Raw genomic sequence first — 16,419 nt, 5'->3', positions numbered from 1 at the left:
ATCAGCTCAGTCCACTACCTCCTTTTAGAATGGCTTTGAGCTGTTTCATTTCCAATTAAAGGAAAACACTGAAACGGCAATTTCCAGAATCCCTCTGGCTTCCATTCACACTGCACACACACTGCACACACACACACACACACACATACACACACACACACACACACACACACACAGACACTAATTATTTTACCCCTTCAATGCCAATTTGACACTAGCATACACATCTACACAGGCAAGTCATACATATTAAAATCTTTTTTCCGTTCACACTGCACACACACTGCACACACACATACACACACACACACACAGAGACACTAATTATTTTACCCCTTCAATGCCAATTTGACACTAGCATACACATCTACACAGGCATACATATTAAAATCTTCTTTTTTTGGGGTGGGTGGGGGGGGGCTTGCTTCTCCTCATTCTCCTCTTTTTTTTGGCTCAAATAAAATGAAAAGCCTCTAACAGAAACACACACCACGCCTGCTCTCCGAGACCCCAGCAGTCGTTGCATTCTGCTGCATTCTGTAATCCCCACAGTGGGAGCGGCGCGCTGTTGGTTTGTTTGTCTCCCTCTGTCCACGTGGCTTTTAATCCGGCTTCGGTCAGCAGGGACTGTGTGGGCAGGACAGAGGCGAGAAGAACACAGCCGAGCGGATCAGAGCCACAGCGGAGCGGAGGGGCGGCAGGGCCCAGACACATCGTCCCCTGATGAGTGTGGTCAGACCTCCAGTAAGCATGGCTCATTGACACAGATGATTGTTTTCACCGTATACAACTGTACAGTGTATATTTCACTCAGCACACATCATTGCCTCTGTTGTTTGATGTGATGACCCAGCGTATCCTCCAGCCTCGGATGACTGGTCTTGGCTCACTCCTCACAGTGCATTTGAAGTGTGTGTCTCTGTGTGTGTGTGTGTGAGTGAGAAAGTGTGTGTGTGTGTGTGTGTGTGTGTGTGAGTGAGAAAAGTGTGTGTGTGTGTGTGGACTGGACTGGACTGGACAGAGAGACGTTTGATATGGGCAAATATGTGTGTTGTCACCGCACAGAATGTATGGACTCCAGAGCGACGGCCCAGCGTCATCAATTCAGTGCGTGTGTACACCAGAAGGCCGAGGCCCTCCAGAGGGGCCTCCTGTCTCTTAAATCTGTGATGTGTTATCGCTTGTGAGCCTGCCTCTGAAGATGACTTAGCTGGCTGGGCGGCAGCAACATCAGCAACAGAGCTGTGAAAACATGAGAGGTCCAGATGATCAAACCCCAGAATTTGCCCTCTCCTTCTCTAGCGAAAATAAATATATAACAGTTATATGATATGACAGTATATATCAAGTACAAAGATGATATGATGACACTACACACGTTTTTGAAATCCAGTAACCGTATGTTTAGTACAGTCAGAGCTAAACTATGATTGAAAAAACTGCACTGGGAACCCGGCCAGTATGCAGCTGAAGCTGAAAAAGCTGTATTGTAATGCATCTACTGTCTACAAAATGGATCACATAGGAGATTGAGAAATGTTGTTGCTATGATTAATTCCACTGGTGTATTTGATGTTTTTATTTAATGAAAATAGCATGTTGTGTGGAAGATATGTGTATGTGTGGGTTTTGGGCTCTGTCCTTTGATAAATGTTGTCTGTGTTGGCTCAAAGCAATCTCTTCCCCCTCTGCTTGGACACTGCTGATGGCAGGAAATGAAGGGAGCCCTATCACAGAGTAATAACAAGACAGTGATGAGGATCAAGGCAGCAAAACAACCTGCCTGAGAATCCCTCACTCCAGGCCCTCGCCCACCGCCACTGCCGACCCTCCCTCCCTCCGGTTCTCTAACCAGGGGGTTGGTGTTCCTCGAATAAGCTCATTACTGGGCTCCCATCAGTGACAAGCTAACACGAGAGAAAATCTAATTTTGGTCTGCCAACCGTGTGGCATACAGGCCAGTGTGAGGTGGTATTGTTGTTGGTGCGGTGGTCTACCTCCTCTTTGACTTAGTGCTGCTGAAGATGTAATTCTAGTCTTGGCATAATGTAGCACAGACTTATATCTTATGGTATGAGATGCTGTGCTATGACAATCTAGCTCCTCCTGCTATCCACAGACATTTATTGCTGAATGCTTATGCCACCATGATGTGTCTGCAGATGAAATTGCTACGGGCATCAATGAGCATGTGCATGATATATGTCAACGGTAAGGCCACAGTACATTTCTCTACACACGTCACATGACACATGGCCTATCTCAGAGCATATCTCAGTGCCTCCCGCAAGAGTGCTTTGTCTCTGGAAAAGGCTGGGGAGAATTCTCTACGGGAGCACTTCCTGCTGGATGTGTTACAGTATGTGCTTACATGGGTTTTCTATTTCCTTTGACGTAAATGATGACAGCATATCAAACTGCAATGAAAGTGCTCTTTCAACCTGGCCACCAACCATTGATGAAGAAGTGCAGCCAGAGAACCTAATACAATTGCATGAGGGTGTCACAGTGGCATCTTGTGGATAAGCTCAACACAGCAGTTAATCAGTGATGTACTGACTAAATTCAGGTGGTCAGCTGTTTTGAGATCTAAATGAATGGTTGCATATCACAACAAGCACAAATCAATATGAGTATCGACATGTGTATTCTCTCTCTGATTACTCCAAAAGAGTCTGGTAAACAAACACCAAATAAATACTTGGGATTAGAGATGGGAAATGAACCCTTCCAAAAAACAAATGAGCTAATATGCAGAGATTTTTTTATTTTCATATTAAACACATATTAAATGTATTAAAAATCCAAAAGTATTTCTCATCAGTCAGATTGATCCTCCTTCAGCAAAGGTTCGTCCAGTGACGCCCTGGTGAGCTGCATGGTGAAGGGCAGGGAGTCCTCCAGCACCCCCATGCGCTGCTCAATGGTCCTCACCTTCACCAGGAGCTGCTCCAGGGACTTCAGGCACTGGCAGATGAGGCGTCCCCCACACTTGCTGCATACCTGCCCAGAGGTTGTGGAAACGGATTATTCATCAGTCACATAGAACCATTTTGACCAGCATAATCACAACAGCATTACAACCACTCTACTACCACTCAGAGTATTCTAAAATCAGTGTGCCTTAACAACGCTCAAGGTTGCTACAAGGACTCCAAGTCATGATGTGATTTGTGCAATTTTGTGATAAATTTTTGTACAATTGTTGGAGCTATATTGTGATATGATAGAAACTAGATGTAATATGAAAAAACAACAACATTTTGTCCTGCAACTTACCCGTTTAGACTTGATGATCCAAAGGCAAATGATGAACATAACAAAACAGGCCAGTCCAATAATTAAGCATGCACAGCTGCTTTCCAGCTCTGTGGTGACCACAGCAGGTGTAGAGAGCACCTCCTGCAGCCCCCTGTCTCGACGTGACTCTACTGCCAACACTTCTGTTCCCAGTCTGTACCATGCCGGGTGTTTGCAGAATTCATTGCCAACATTTTCACAAACCATTTTGGAGTGAGGGCCAAGGTTGTTTATCCAGTTATTGTGCTAGCTAGAAATGACATGTAGCCAAATCATATCTTGTTCTAGAATGTCATGCCTATTTGTCATTTGGTAACCTTTATGATGTCACAGCAAGTCACTCTTGAACTTACTCAGAGTTGCTGTGGGTCCCTGATCTGCATGGGTTATCTGCATGATTACGTCACAAAATACATAAAATACATTCTGATTGGTCTATTAGCCGTTGCACTTCCAGAATTTCATTGGTCAGAATGTTGTTTGCTGTTCGATAATTCGCCTGAGTTTGTTGTTTTCTGTTGAAGGACCCAACGTACAGGAAGGAATGCCAGTGTCTTTGAAATAGCCTACTGAACTAGCCGGCAAGCCGCTCAAACACCGATAGGCCTACCGTTTTTGTAATATAAACAAATAAAACATTTGTTGCAGTATTAAATTGCAAACTTCTAGCCTGTCAATCCTTGAAATACAGAACTACCAGCTAGCCCCCACACATCGCTGTAGGCCTACTGTCTTACTTATAGGAACGTCACCAATTACCAACCATCCAGTAGGCCTATTTCCAACCTTAGTGTAGAGTGTAGAATAAAAACACACCCTTTCTTCTCTGTTACATTGCTCCGCAACTGTTCATAGCAGCAGCGAGAAGCCTTTAATGTGTCACAGAGCAGAAGTGTGGCTTTCCAACGAGACCACGCACTGTACGTTAAAGTATGAAGATTTAAAAAATCATGAAATTAAATCAAATTCCATCATATTTACAGTCTCTGCATTCACCTGCACACCCATTACTCTCGTTTGAATTACTCGCGAACCCGTGAACGCATAGATATGGCAAGCATATCAGATGAAAGAGGAGACACAGGGCTATCCATTGGTACCAAGTATGTCGATCCTTCTGGCTTATGAAAACAGACGAAGTGACTGCAAAATAATAACGTCATGTACAAAAACCAACTGCACACCCATTACTCTCGTTTGAATTACTCGCGAACCCGTGAACGCATAGATATGCCACGCAGATGAAAGAGGAGACACAGAGCTATCATTTGATACCAAGTACATCCTTCTGGGTTATAAAACAGACGAAGTGACAGCAAAATAATAACTTCATATAGCTTGACTTACCTCACGTTTTTGTCTGTTTTTCTCAAAGGCAAAGAATGTTCATTATCCGGTTTTGAGATCCTAGCAAATTCCTGCATGGCATTCAATTCAAGGCCCACATTGCATCCCAATTTGTTCGACAAAGAAACACCTTTTTTGCTTTTACTTTGTTTATGGCAACACAGTAAAAAGTTGTAGAGAATCATGAGGGCAGACAGGCACACACACGTAAATGGAGCGCAGAAAGGTCATAAATAATAAAAATGGCATTTATTTCTGTAAGGAGCACCCCACATATGTCTGTAAATTGCTCAGCCCCAGAGAATCCCTCCACCGTTGCAATGATATTGCCAGATTCAGGACAGTCTGCCCTACACACACATGAAATGCATGTAGAGCTATGAGCTTGCTGTGGTGAGATACATGTCAGCAATGCTAGTACTAATACATGAAATGATGGCAGATATGGATAGCCTAGACTCTGCTGGAAAAAAGCAATATGTGTGTGTGTGGCACTTACAAGGACCAGAATAAATCCTTATGAATAAAGGTAGTGAAAATGCCCTAAAAAAAACTAAGGGTTAAAATATACATATATTTAAAAAGTAAATCCATGCAAAAATACTTAAAGAAAACAATTATTTAATAAATATTTCAGGAAAATATAAGTTGTATGTGTATGTGTGTGTTTATTATTTCCAAAGTTTAATAAATTAGACACTGATGGCACAGTGCTCTGTTTTAAGTCTTTTTTTCTCAACTAAAAATGCTTTGCACTGGTTAGGGGGTACTTGGCTGAAAAAATATTTCACAGGGGGTACATCACTGAAAAAAGGTTGAGAACCACTGTTCTAGCCTGTCAATCCTTGAATACAACTACCCAGCTAGCCACCAAAACATGCAGTCTTACCTACCGTTTTAAACAAAACATTTGTTGCAGTAGGCTCCTAAATCGGAAACTTAACCTGTTAATATATAGGCTAGCTACGGCTCTTCTATTTCTTATCCTGCACTGCCAACTAATTATATATATATATATATATATATATATATATATATATATATATATATTTATCGCTTACAACCCTAGAACAAACATATTGTAACAAACTGCAAGGTTGTCTCAGAATGGTTTTTATTGGTTATGCACCAAAACACACAAACACATAATTCCAGGCCAGACCTGGTCCTCCAGCACTAAACATCTATCTTAGGCTGTATCTAAAACACACACCAATCAACCCTAGTTATGAACAATGTAACCAGCTGCAAACATAAACACAACAGACAGGACATACAACGTTGTCAACCTACCTGGTTTATAACATGAACATTACACACATACACACACTGCACAGCATCATGGGAGCACAGTCATGAACAGCTAGGCTCAGATCATTACACAGCCCCCGAGACTTAGTCCATGTCCCCTTGACTCAAGTCTTACCCTATGTCAGTCCATGAGCCTGGCTGGGACGCGACGCTGGCGTTGTGGGCGCCCCGCTGTCGCGGCGGTGACTTCCGGTGAAGGCTGCACGGTGACCGGTGTTAGAGCCACAGCTCCATTGTCACCAAGTTCCACAGAGTCAGTGTCAAAGTCTCCACGACCCTCAGCTGAGGCCAGGGTGAGCCACAACTCTCCGACGCTTAATCAGTCTCACACGATAGACCACATCAGACAGCTTTTCTAAGACATCGCACGGCCCGACCCACTGGCTAGTGAGTTTCGGGGAAATGCCTTTCCTTCTCTCCGGGCAGTACACCCAAACTTTATCGCCGGTCTGGAACTCCTGGCCGCGACAGCGCGTATCGTAAGCTCGCTTTTGACGTATTCCAGCTTCACTCATAGCCTGCCTGGCCAACTCGTGTACTCCTTTCAGTCTCTCACGTAGCTGCTTGTAGTATTCCAGCCCTGGCTTACCTCCAATCTCCGCTTCCGGAGGCGAACCTAACACCAAGTCCACCGGCGTGCGTAGCTCTCGCCTGAACATCAGAGCTGCTGGTGTGCATTTTGTTGACTCTTGCACCGCTGTGCGATATGCCCAGAGCACCAGGGGCAGTGTAAGTGTCATGCCACTCTTAACAATGCAGATTCGAACCTCTCTGAGACACAACCACCACACTGAATAAATTTACAGTTATTTATTACAAGGGAGCAGCAGCAAGCATACATGCAGAGCAGGCAGAAGATGTTAAGTGTACACAGTGTCAGGCCCGAGCCCACCCTCTGTTAAAGTCCAGGATATCACCCACACAGTGCCTGCAATACCAGTTTAAGCCACTAGAAGCCTAACTCTGAGCAACCAGAAAAACATCACAGGACTCTCTTAAGATAAAATAGCCCACACACCCAATCACAGCAAAGGGAATAGCATTACCAACACACACCGGCTAGCACTAGTAGAAACACAATATTATTCACAGCACTCCAGTATGTACCATTCAGAATTGCATAGCAATAAGTTTAACACCAATAAAGCCACATAGGAATAAGCACACAATAAATCACTTCAGTCCAGTTTGTTTCTTCATTGCCACACAGGTAGACAATTGTGCAATAGGCCCAAGCAGTTATAAGGAGGGAGGGCTCACCATGACACAGTCAGTCCCCCCTCGGCTGTGGCGTATTGCTGGCCCCGATCAGAGAAATAACATTGGTCGGCGGCACCCTCCTCGCCGACCAAGAAAACAACAAATCCCACAATGCACTGGGTGGTGTAGCAGCGCTGTCTCCATGGAGTCCGCCTCCCTGCAGCCAGTGACGTCAGGGCACGCTCAGACTGCTGTCCAAAACGCGCAGAAGACTTCCTTGTCGGCAGGCGCGATCTTCCACGAAGCAATCGCCCCTCGGGGAGAGAACAACGTTTTAATACTTCGTAAACCTTGAGCTGGCCCATCCACACTAAGACAGAATGATGATTGTTTTACTTTCCTTTAGCAGACGTACGATCGCGCATAACAGCTGTCTCCTCTCTTCAGTCAGGCTGCACAGCTCCAGGAAGTCGGCACCCCTCGGGAAAAGGACAGTTCTTAAAACTTAGACAGATGACCGATGGCCCACTCACACAGCAAGACAGCAGATAAGCAAAAGTTACTTTCCTTCATGGATCGCTAGTTTGCGTCCTCTTAATCAACCCGTCAGCGGTCAGTCATCCAGCAGTCCACCTCGCATCAGCTGTTGCTTCGGGGTCGCGTCATCAGGCCAGCCCTGGGTTCCTCCCGTTATCACTACAACCTCCCCTTTCCCTATAAAAAGGATTTACCTCCCCATTCTCCCAATCGCAAACCCTCACACACCCCAGTCCAATTAGTCCATCCACCAATCACAGTGTTCCACATGAGAAAGCAGGAAAACGTCCATCACAGGGAATTGTTCATTGTGCACACATAAGCATTTTCGACCAGCATCAGATATTTATACATGGAAAACCCCCAAAACCCAACATTCATGACCATAAACCCCTCCTGACTGTGACATAAGTCCCAGTCCTTTTGTCGGCGGTCGGCCAATATGGCCAGCTGCACTGCTAGCGTCCGGTTAAACCGTTCGACCAGCCCGTCGCTTTGTGGATGCAGAGGTGTCGTTCTCGTTCAAACACCTCCGCCTTGAAATTCCGCCCTTGGTCGCTGTGGAGCTCTTCCGGTGCCCCGAACCGGCAGAACATCTCAGTGACCAGTCTGTCCGCTGTCGTGTGGGCGCTCTGATCTGGCACCGCGCTCGCCCGCCACTTTAGTGAAATAGTCCATGGCCACGAGCACGTAGCGATGACATCGACGGCTACCCGCTCCATGGGAGCCCCGACTGCATATTGCTGCAGCAGAGCGTGCCAGCGTCGCGTGGGGCCCTTCTTCGCTGTGCAGGCGTCACAACAGTGAACATGCAGTTCAACGTCCAGCCTGCATCCCAGGCCAATAGAAGTGGCTTCTCAGCCGACGAAGAGTCTTCGCAATGCCGAAATGAGCCGCCCCCACTGCCCCATGCACATGTTCCAGTAAACAGGCTCGTAATCCAGCAGGAACCAGCAACTGGAAAATGTCAGATTGTCTATCGGGAGCTCGCCAGTATCTATACAACAGTCCTTGACGTGCTACTAATCCCGGCCACTGTGAATAAATTGCTTTGGTCTCTGGATCGAGTGCTGATACGTCAGTCCATGGCGGTCGCTGACCGGCTTCGATCCATGACCACACTTGGCCAAGTGTGGCGTTTCTCCGATTGCGCCTTCCGGATCTCCTCCCTTGACATCACGTCCACCGGCGACTGTGGCCCCAGCTGCCACTCTGCAGTGCTGCGTTGTGGCGTGGGGCTGCGGTGCGTTGTCTCCGGTCTCTCGATCACTGTAGCTGGTAGCGGAAGGCAGCGAGAGGACCTCAGGGTGCTGCTGGCGAGCGTTGACCCTCTCGCTGGTGTGAAGCTGGCAAGTGGTGGCTCTCTTGATGGCGCGGCGCTGGCGAGCGTTGAGTCTCTCGCTGGCGTGCTGCTGACGAGCGTTGGCTCCCTCACTGGCGTGCTGTTGGCGAGCGTTGACCCTCTCGTTGGCGCGACGCTGGCGAGCGTTGAAAACAGCGACTCTCTCTCTCTCTGCCAGCGGTGATGCAGCCTGTAGCCGACGAGCGGGCTCCGGTTGGGCCACGGCCAGGCTCCTCTCCTCCCTCCGGTGGCAGTGTTGGCACTGGTCTGCTGCACACGGACGCCTGGACAGGGCGTCCGCGTTGCCGTGAAGGCGACCCGCCCGGTGTCGAATCTCCATGTCGTAGTCCTGGAGCGCCTCCAACCAGCGAGCCATCTGGCCCTCTGGTTCTTTGAAGTTCAGCAGCCAAGTGAGCGACGCGTGGTCCGTTCTCAGCAGGAACAGTTTGCTGTAGAGGTAGGTTCGGAAATGGCGCACTGCCACCACAGCCAACAGTTCTCTGCGGGTCATGCAGTAATTCTTCTCCGCTCGGTCCAGTGAGCGGCTGAAGTATGCGACCACTTGCTCACCCTGCTCGCCTGCTTGTGAGAGGGGGGCGCCAGCGCCCCACGCCGCTGGCGTCGGTGTCCAGGATAAACGGCAGTCGAGGGTCAGGGAAAGCGAGCACCGGGGCCTCACATAGCGCCCTCTGCAGCCGCCGGAATGCCGCGTCGCACTCCCGTGTCCACTCAAAGAGCTGGCCTTTGTGCGTCAATCGATGCAGCGGGCTGGCGACTGTAGCAAAGTCCCGAATGAAGCGCCGGTAATATGACGCCAGGCCCAGGAAGCTCCGCAGCTCAGCACCGTCGCGTGGAACAGGCCAACGTCTCACTGTCTCCACCTTAGCTGGGTCGGTGGCCACTCCGGCAGCCCCCACGACATGGCCCAGGAACCCGGTTTGCCTCCGGAACAGGTGGCACTTTTTCGGGTGCAGTTTGAGCCCAGCACCTCGTATGGCGTCGAACACCTTCTCCAGATGTCCTATGGCACCGGTGAAGTCCGTTGCATGACACAGGATGTCGTCCAGGTAAACCACGCAGCATGTTCGTGGAATGCCCGCCAGGACACGCTCCATCAGCCGCTCGAAGTTCGCTGGCCCGTTGCATAGGCCGAACGGAAGTACCCGGAACTGCCACAGCCCTTGCCCGATGGTGAACGCTGTCTTCGGCCGAGCTTCCGGGGCTAGCTCAATCTGCCAGTAGCCACTGCGCAAGTCCAGCGAGCTAAACCAGCAGGAGCCGGCAATGCTGTCCAGCGCATCGTCAATGCGGGGGAGTGGGTAGGAGTCTTTCCGGGTTACCTGGTTGAGGCGCCTGTAGTCAACACAGAACCGCCACGAGCCGTCCTTCTTCTGGACGAGTACAGCTGGCGCAGCCCAGGGACTACTGCTTGGCTCTATTACTCCTGCCGCGGCCATCTCCTTTATCTTTTCTTCAGCTGCTTGTCATTTGGCGAACGGTAAGCGATGAGGTTGAATTCGGATGGGCGGGCATTTCCGGTGTCGATATCGTGTTGGACCAGGCTCGTTCAGGTGGAGTCCTCATCTCTTGCGGCGAAGATGTCGGTATACGCTGCTAGTTCAGTACCTCACAGCTACGAGTGCAGAGTTCATTTACGGCTTGCTTTGTCTCTACAGAGGGCCGCGCTCTCTGAGCGGAGAGTGGTGATTGCTCAACCCGCTCTCCTGGCTCCTCTCTAGTGGGCGTGAGCTGAGCAGTGGCGGACTCAGCAAGCGGACCTGGATGAGACCTGTTGTTTTCACGGGCTTGAGTTTCGCGGGCTTGTGTGGGGAGGGGTGGAGTCTTGGATGGCGAGCACTCTTTGCGCGTTTGCTTTCTGCGGGCTTGTGTGGAGCGAGTTGGAGGGTTCTTCGTCCCCCATTTCTCTAGCACGTCCAGGCCGAGAATGCAATCATCCTGAATGCTAGCCAACCAAAGCTGGCGGCTCGTACACACACACCACTTTTTGTCTATACAGTTCCGCTCGCTCTCCGGTAACTGTGGTGATGCATGTTTTTGTCTCTTCCCAGCCTCTGGGCCTGGCTACCAGCGTGCCGGGTAAGAGACCGGGGCGCACCAGCGAGATGGTGGAGCCAGTATCGATCAAGGCGCGACCCGTCTAGTGTACAGTCCACATAGAGTCCTCTTGTTTGGCCGAGCCGGCCCAGTCGTATGCAGTCCATAGCCAGGGAGGTAGTGAAACTTGAAGGTGGCATCCCTCCCGCTGTGCCACCTCCCTCTAGTTTGAATGGGGCGCGTGCGTGAGGGGTGCTGGGGCGGGACAGTACCTCGCGATGTGCCCCGGCTCGCCACACCGGTAGCATCCGGACGATTTCCCTTGCTTCCGTGTGGAGCGGGTTCCAGTGGTGGGATGCTGCCATCAGCCCGTCTCCTCCTGTGGCCTGGGGCGGGCTTCTTCGTTACGGTCACGCTGCAGGCTGGCTCCGTCTGCTGGGCCCAGCAGGTGGCCATGGGCGAGCGCGCTGTCGAAGAGTCGCCTTGGCAGGAAACTCATCATCGCCGAGATATCGGTTGCAGCTTTCTCCTCCCGTCCAGTAGGGGTCGACATCCCACTTCTGACACCAATGTAACAAACTGCAAGGTTGTCTCAGAATGTTTTTTATTGGTTATGCACCAAAACACACAAACACATAATTCCGGACCAGACCAGGGGCCTGTACTACGAAGCGGGGTTTCTGGCTTATCTGGGTAACTTCGAGAGTAACTTGATCACGTGTGGCGTAACTTCCCGATTAACCCGTACTACGAAAGGTGGATAGGTTTTAACCGAGGTATGCTGCCATGGCAATTTACGCTGCATCTCAAACCTGCTCCGACCAGGTTATGTTCTTGGTTAACCCGAGGTTTCTGTTAGCCACACCCTTTATAAGTACCACCCTCCACTAACAATTTCTCGAGACATGTCGGGCGTACCTGGATGATCCATACGACATTGGGCGCCAAATCGTGAGGGACTCTCTTCGCAGGGCGAGGGGTTTTAGAGACCGCCGATATTCTCTATGAAGATATATATATTTTGTCAGCCAAGGGAATTCATTATCTTTGTCAGATGATCTAGGAAGGCGTCTCTTAGCAATGCCCCGATGCGTGAACATTCATGTATTCAATCGGGTGATGCAAGAATACTGTATGTCCTAAAATAAATCGGACATAGGCCTACAGTAGGTATGCTGAACATCTGAGCAAGAATAGCCTAAAATAAATCGGACATAGCCTACAGTAGGCCTAATAAATAAAAATCACCATTTTAACAAACTTGTTGAATTGGATGTCATATTACTGTACCCTGCACATAAAGGCTACACATTTCCACAGCACCAGAATCCGGCCAGATGCCTCCCTCAACCCCCTCCATAATCGACCTTCCGCTATTATTTTGCGATGGCCAACTCCTCTGCTACTGTAAAACACTCTGGTGCCTTTCCTCCTACAGTAGTGTTTAAAGACACCTGTTTCTTGTTAGCTGTAAAACAGAGGCCAAGTGAAGGCTATAAGCTAGGCCTACATGTTTTCATAATTAAGAAATATTAATGCAAGCTATAACTATATGAGCCTACTATTCTGAATAATGTTTTTGTGTTTCATTTTCACCTGCTGCCATGTGCGTTTGGCAATGGTGTTGCATCTGAAATGTTCACAGGATTAGGCATACACTAAATCAGTCAATGGAGGCTACTTAAACATTCAATTATCCTTATTACTGGTTGCATCTGTAGGCCTTTCTATGAACTCAAAATAGGCTATTTAATTATTTCAACTCATTTCAGACATTCCGCAAGCTACTAATCCTCCGTAACACATATTTGAAGAACATGTGGGAATAACACTTTACTATTAGGCATTTAGGCTACCCGATCTGCAATACGTTGCCAACAGCCTTGCTTTGTTCACTGCCGACGTATTTGATTTTTGTCGTAGAGTGGGTTTTAATTCCTCATAACTTGTCATAATAATTCATCCGTAAAATAAGGTGATCGCGTCATCATTGAAAGTGACTTGCGCTGCATCCCGCCCCTTTTATGTGAACGCGCACAAACTTCAATTAGGTTAACCCCGGCTCAACAAATCAACTTCATAATCAGCGTCGTAGCACCGATTAACACCACTTAAGATAACCAGGTTTTGTCAACCCTGGTTTAACAAAGTAACCCTGGGTTACATCTGGGTAGGTTAAGCTCCCTTCGTAGTACAGGCGCCAGCTGCAAACATAAACACAACAGACAGGACATACAACGTTGTCAACCCACCTAGAACATGAACATTACACACATACACAAACTGCACAGCATCATGGGAGCACAGTCATGAACAGCTAGGCTCAGATCATTACAATATTTATACGACGGAGTATTAGTGCCACACATGAACAAAAAAATATTTTTGCCATGAAGAGATTAAACTCGACATGTCGACATTAAACTCAACATTTCGAGAATAAAGTTGAAATGTAATGTCGACTTTAATCTCGACGTGTCGACTTTAAAGTCGCCATGTCGACATTAAACTCGACATCTCGAGAATAAAGTTGAAATATCATGTCGACATTAAACTCAACATTTTGAGAATAAAGTTAGAGAGAACGACCGCTCGGGACGATTGAAAGGGAGGACGAATTAAACATTCCAGTTTTCTTCAAGTGCAACAATGATTAGACATAGGCCTCATGTGGACAAAACATAGAACATATTAACCTTCATTGCTTAGCCAAATACTTTCCTGTTAGGTCCTTATCACGGAGTTGCAGGCGATAAATGCGATGGTCAAAAGTAAACTTCATTAGCGGTTTATTTATTGTAGGCTATTATTAAAGAGTGTTTTTCATCTAACGGTTCAACTTCATGCTTGCACTAGACTAGGCATACTAAGTGCTCTCCCCAATCCTAGACTTTTACATTGCTTGTTTGTTTGTAATGGATGCAGCCTATTGCTGGAGGGACGAATGAAGCTGTCCTAGGCAACCCCATGTATTCTACATGCACATGCACACATGCATAAATAAAGTGCATGCACACCAGTGGTGGAATGTAACGAAGTACAAATACTTCGTTACTGTACTTAAGTAAATTTTCCACGTATTTGTACTTTACTCAAGTAAAATTTATAGTGCATACTTTTGACTTTTACTTCGTTACATTTTACAGCAATTATCTGTACTTTTACTCCGCTACATTTCTACAACACCATCGTTACTTTTTACGATACATTTTATGATCAGTTTTTTTCTCTCTGACAAACCGTTTGTTTTTACGGGGTTGCTACCAAAGATTCTGGGCGCTTACGTGCATTCTTAGAAACATAAGCTTCTAGTCTAGACCAGGCAAAACGTGAGCTTGTAGCCATCTGCATTCGGTAGGCTATATTCACCAGACCCATGGCTACACTGTACATGCAACTGTGTTCTGTGCCTTTCTCTGTCTGTTATCTGCAGCGTTAGGGCCTCCTCTCCGATGAGATTGCTATCCGCGGATCAGCGAAGTTACAGGCTATGCCCATGCTTCTGTCACACGTCTGATCATTTTCGGCACAAATGAATGGTAGACTATTAATGAACCGGTGGCCGGAAAAGACGTAACATTTTCCAGATTAGGAAATATTCCTTAATTGTGTGTGATTAAATAAAGATGCATAGCCTACAATTGTGGCGTAACGTCAGCGCTCATTCAATGTCTATGCGTCTGCGCAAGTGAAACTGAATTTAATCATAAAGACACCTTTCTCAGCAACTTTTCTGTTCAATCAGCATAATTGGCATTACGATCCACCCGACGTTTCCCCTGTCTACCCCGTTAAACTTCAGGCTCTCGTGTTTTGCTGAAAGATATTACTCAGCAGATCACCCTAGTAGATAACCAGAATTACAGTCTCTAGAATTGTAGGTCAGAATGTAATGGGCCACAGATGGTAAGCACAATTGCATTAACTTAAAACTATCTAGGCAGTATAACCTAAAACTAGCTTAGAAACTAACTAGATTAAATGCCACAGCCCATACTGATTTTTCCTTTTAGAATATAGATATTAAGAGAATAAATCATTATGCAAATACTTTTACTTTTAATACTTAAAGTACATTTAAAAGCAGGTACTTTTTACTTTTACTTAAGTAGGGTTGTCATTGTGGTACTTTTACTTTTACTAAAGTAAATATTTCTCTGTGTATTTGTACTTTTACTTAAGTACTGAGTTTCAGTACTTCCTCCACCACTGATGCACACATATTCCCAGAGGTGGAAAGTAACGAAATACATTTACTCACGTTACTGTATTGAGTAGTTTTTCTGTGTATTTTGTATTTTTTAAGTAGTTTATAAAATCGGTATTTTAAATTTTACTTGATTACATTTGAGTGAAGTATTGTACTTCGCTACATCAAAAATCCCATCCGTTACTTGAGTAAAAAAAAAAAGTTACTAACGAAAACAGAAAGGGAGAGAAAAATAATCACGCCCTAAACCATTAGCTTAGTGATAATGATCAGCATGTAGCCTACAACAGAATATGAATCAAGCTGGCGCCTCTCTTTCTGAAAGTGATGGAGATGGAGATGGATCACGAGATGCATCAGATTAGCCTAACCTATGAAAGTGTATTTTCCGCTATTCCAATGGGTTGTCTCAGTTAGTTTTAGCACCAATGATTTGCGGAGATATTCAAAGCAAACACCATGGGATTTCGTGTTTTGGCGTTTGTGCTTACCTTTCTTTGGAAAGAAGTTTATTAGCAGTTGTTTCCCCTCATGTTGATGTCTCTCTTTTTTCCTGTTTTGGCCTTTGTTTTAGTAACCTTACTTGGCTTTCTTGGAGAAAGACATTGCACCAACAGCACAACAATTAGCGGTCCACTAGCGATGCTCAACTAAATAAACAAAAGATAGACTACCTTATGAATCGTGCAGGTGGACTAAACCATTTAGCTCTTTGGCAAGGGAGAGTGAGAGTGACCTTAGACCAGTGTTTCTCAAACTTTTTTCTGGGGACCCAGATTTTAAAAATGACAGACTATTGTGCTTAAACTTCCAGTGAGTATATTCGAAATTTTCACCACACATTATATTAACACACATATAAAAAATCCAAACATAAGAGTTATGTGTAATAAAGTGGAATGACACAGGAAAAAAAAGTATTGAACGTTCCTACTGAAATTTCTTCAATACTTTGTGGAAGCCTTTGTTTGTAATGACAGCTTCAAGACATTTCCTGTATGACAAAACGTATTAGTCGCAGTATCAGGTGTGATTTTGGCCTATTGTTCTAAACAGATTCCAAGGGTCCCTCTTGTGAATCCTAAACTTTAGTTACTTCCAGAACTGTTTAATTTAA

This window comes from Alosa alosa, chromosome 19, assembly GCF_017589495.1.
Source record: "Alosa alosa isolate M-15738 ecotype Scorff River chromosome 19, AALO_Geno_1.1, whole genome shotgun sequence".
Taxonomy (NCBI): domain Eukaryota; kingdom Metazoa; phylum Chordata; class Actinopteri; order Clupeiformes; family Clupeidae; genus Alosa; species Alosa alosa.
The sequence above is the reverse complement of the archived record's forward strand: the minus strand, read 5'-3'. Positions refer to the sequence as shown.